At 34.5% G+C, this 4,621-nt stretch overlaps 1 non-coding gene across 1 annotated transcript; it reads right to left on the reverse strand.

Moving 5' to 3' along the window:
* Positions 1 to 310: 310 nt before the first annotated feature.
* TRNAG-GCC lies at positions 311 to 381 on the reverse strand. Its single transcript has one exon. It is a non-coding gene; the product is annotated as a tRNA-Gly (tRNA).
* Positions 382 to 4,621: the final 4,240 nt, after the last annotated feature.

A 4,621-nucleotide genomic window follows, 5' to 3' on the forward strand; every position in this document is an offset into this window, starting at 1 on the left:
TCATTTTGTCTTCAAATATTTAAAAGCTTACCTCAAGATTGTTTATATGAAGCTCAATTTTTTTTAAAATAATAGTGAACAAGAATATTAACTAGTAGAGGATTCTCAAACACCATCTTAGATATAATAAGGCTTTATATCTAATAAATTAAAACTAATTTTAAAACGAAAGATTTTTATTCTCTTTTTAAAAAAAAGAAAGAAAAGAAAATGGGAAAGCTCAGATGCGCAAGTCTTCGTCCATGGGACGAGTGCGGAGACCCAATCACCGCATTGAGCGCAGATACTCATCACAGCAAACCCAAAGGGATGCACCAGCCGGGTATCGAACCCGGGTTTGCACCGTGGCAGGGTACTATTATACCACTAGACCACTGGTGCTACTTGGTTTGATGTCCTTCAGAAAATATATGTATACGCCTTCAATCTAGACCATTTCTGGTGGAATTCAAAGATTCTGCCTTTACCCTCCTCTGCAACGTTAATGTGTGATCACCTATAGTTAGAGACGGAGCCAAAATTTAAAATTTATAAGTATGATTTGAACTAAAGTTATTGAGTTCGACCAAACCCGTAGCCGAAAGGTTGGCTCCGCCCCTACTTAAGGTAGTAGTATAGTACCTTTAATTAACAGCCTAGGCAACCCGCTTCGCCCTAGCCTCTTCCCTTATTTTGTAAAATCCCATCATATATAATAGTCTACTTAGCCAACGGTTTGGCCAATGTTATGATATGTCTTTTTCCTGCAAATTGCGTAACCGTCGATGTAAGTTGTATAAATTGAAATATCAAGAATATACTATATATCAGTGTTTTACTGTGGCCACATTCTCATGTAGATCAACATATAAAGCCTTGAAACCAATAAGGGAAAGGATCTTTGTTGTGCAGTGTTGGAATTTGGACTTACGTTAATTGGTTATAACATGAAAGGATAGTGAAGTGGCTCAAGTGGTGGATACATAAAAGCCCTAATATTAAATAGGAATTTTTACCTCCTATAGAAAAGGTTAACACCTTATTTATTTTAAATAAATACCATTTAAAAAAATTATATTCTATAGATACCTTTTAATGTTTATAGCAAAATATCTAATTTTGGTTAACTCCTACTCTAAGCCACTAAATACGCTATTCAGTTACACTATTTTCTTTCTCTCTCTACTTTGATACATGCCATTCTCTTCCCCATTCCCTGAAAACACGATGCTCAATCTCAAAATTCCTCTCACCCATATCACCTACATTCTCTCCGATCCCAATTTCTCCAATTCCATCGGACGTTGCTTTCTCTTAAATTTTTTAATGTATACCTGATTTGAGCAAACTTCAGACACTACTTTCACTTCCTTCTTTTCTCTTTTTCTTATTTTCTTTCTTCTCCCTTCTTCTTTGTTGCTGTTTGAAAGCTATAGGTATGTTAATATTGGAGAAAGAAGAAACTAAGTGTTTGGATTCTGATAATGTGAATTGTGGGATTTGTTTGAGGAATATACTATTTTTTCCGATCGGCGCGCACAACACAGGGGTTTTTGCTCGACGGCGGATTCGCCGGAAATTAGGGTTTGTTCTTGAACAAAGACGACGGAGTTTGGGACTGAGCAACTTGATTTTCTGTTAATATATTTCAATGTATTTTCAACGTATCACGCTGTATTTTCATGTATTTCATTGTATTTATTGTCTTATTTTTCCATTGTAATTCAATGTATCTCGATGTATTCCATGTATTTCATTGTATTCACTGTCTTTTTTTCATTGTATTTCAATGTATCCCGCTGTATTCTATGTAGTTCATTGTATTCACTGTCTCGCTATATGCCATGAATGTATTCATATATTTTTTTAATTAATATAATTTATGTATTCAGTTGTATTATATAATTTCTCTGAAGATTGCTATGTTTTTGGGATATTTTTCGGTTGAGAATCTTTTTTATAACTGGAAATACAAATTTTGTGTGTTATAATTGAGTTTGTTGAGTTATATTAGGAGTCTGTTATGTTAATTGATTCACTTTCCGTTTAAAAACAGTGTAATCCCCTGTTTCACGCCATGAATACATTCGAATACATTCGAATACAATAATCTGTCCAGCTGTGATCCCATGTTTCACGCCATGAATACAGTCGAATACACTCGAATACAACAACTGATTAGCTGGACTTCCCTGATTCACGCCTATTTATGCTATTGTATTCATGAATACAGTAGCTTAAATACATCTAATATATCTTATAACAACAGAAAACGTATCTACAATCCGTAATATAGCAAATGGTATCTATAGATAGCTAATTACCACTAAAAGATAGTGTTTTATGAAAATTTCTCTATTAAATATTTGTGTGTGGATAAGTGAGGCCCAATAACTATTGGCCTGTGATGGGTAATCACTCTTTATAAATAGAGGCCAACCCCCTTTTCCCTAGCTATTAGAAAACCCTAGCGTATTCTGCCTCTTGAATAGGTGGCAACGGTAGACGTCCCATCAGTCTAATTCCCCGGGTTGTGAGAGCTCGTAGCTAGTGGATCGTGGAAGTTGGTCTCAGGCTTAATCGCCGTTTGTTATCACTGCTGAATCCATGGAGTTTAACGGTGCGCTTCCTTAGACTCTAACTCAAGATTATGATTTTATATCTGTATAATTGTGTCTTATCTCTGCTATGGCTGTGATTTAATAATCTAACAGTTGGTATCAGAGCCACCATAGTTATAGATTAAGATCGTTATTTAATCTTGAGTAAAGAATTCGTATTTGTGTATGTGGAACACCGTTGTTCGATACTTCGATGCGACTGTGCGAAACCTGATTTAGTGATCGAATCGTCAAAATAAATAGTTGACACTGTTGGGTCGCTTAAATTGATTAGAAGTTACTGAATTGTGGTTGTGTATGTAAGAATTAGTATGTACCTTTTAGGTATTTTGGCTATTATGTTTTCTTGTTTAGCCTTTTATTTTAATAAAAAAAATACAACACATACACACAGCTTGAAAATTTGAGCGGCGTGACATTATTCTGAAGCTAGTATTACAAAGAAATTGTGAACTTTTATGTTCAAAGGGCTTAAAGATACTGAAACTTGGTTTGGCATCAAAGGTTCTTATCAAAATTTGTTTTGTTGGTGTAATGCCTAACTTAACTAAGGAAAAGCTTCTGACGATTGTTTTTATTATAATTATTCATACTATTTTTAGTCAGAGAATTAATTCAAAATTGATATAAGAAATAAATTAAAAGGTTTAAATTATATGGTGTCATTTTATCACACGTATTAACGTGTGCAACTAAGAACTTGTAATTAATAAATAGTGTCACCAAAGTGGTCTATTTATTTAGAGTTACTGAAAGGTTCTTGATACTATATACATGTGAAATCATTTAACACATGGGTTGAGAATTATGATTAATGAGTAGTTTCTACCAAAGTGGTCTATTTATTTGAGTCATTGAAATATTCTCAATGAACCATGTGTAAATTGTCCTTGAAAAGTATACATTGGTATTGGAGGTTATTTACCTTTTGATATTCGTGACGCTAAATTAATTAATGAGAATAGATATTGTGTTTTCCACCTAAATGAGGAACATAATATCTTGAATTCTCATGTGTATAAATAAGGATAATTTGTTATAAGAGGAGGCTTTGTGTCTCTTACCTAAAGGAAGGACATAATGTATGCCTTGTATTCTTGGATAATAAGAGGATGAGGTTTTGTGTCTCTTGCCTAAAGGCGAGGCTGCAATTAATGCCTTAGACTCCCTGATTTTTTAAAAGGGGAAACAGTTGCATCTTCTTCCCAAAGGAGGGGTGTAATGGATGTCGTTGGCTCTTTTGATTTATATATTCCTGCCCATAATTTTATCTAATTTTAGTGTTGTTTGCTTATACAGCTGTTAACAACATGACTACTCAGTTGAATTCCAATGAAAGTCTGACTAATAGCAATTACAAGAAGTGGAAACAGGATGTTGAAATAGTGTTAGGCCTGATGGACCTGGACTTTGCATTGATTGAACAGAAACCCGCTGAACCCACAGCTACTAGCATTGCTGATGAAAAGGCTAACTATGAAAAATTGATGAAGGCTAACAAATTGAGTATTATGATCATGAAGAGATCCATTTTTATCACATAAAGGGTGCAATTAAGGATAATGGAAATGCAAAAGATTTCTTGAGTGCCATTGGACAGAAATTCCTAGAATCTAATAAAGCTGAGATAGGTAGCCTGATTGATTCCCTGTCTACCATAAAGTATGACCTTGTAGGTAGTGTCCGTGATCATATTATGAAATTGGTTAACATTGCTACCAAACTGATTAATTTAGGTGTAACCATTACCGATGATTTTCTTGTTCACCAATCCCTAAGGTCTCTTCCTGAGCAATTTAACCAGCTTAAGACAACCTATAATGCACAAAAAGATAAGTGGAGTGTTGATGAGCTTATTACTGTTTGTGTGGTAGAGGAATGGAGGATCCAAAAGGAAAAAGTTGAGGGTGTAGTGCACTTTGTTAGTTCGTCTAGATCAGTTGATTATCCCTCTTATAAAAGAAAATGTGGACCCAAATTCCATAAAAAGAAATGGCCAGTCTCATCGTCCAGGTGGTAAT

This window comes from Nicotiana attenuata, unplaced genomic scaffold (genome assembly GCF_001879085.1).
Source record: "Nicotiana attenuata strain UT unplaced genomic scaffold, NIATTr2, whole genome shotgun sequence".
Classification (NCBI taxonomy): Eukaryota; Viridiplantae; Streptophyta; class Magnoliopsida; order Solanales; family Solanaceae; genus Nicotiana; species Nicotiana attenuata.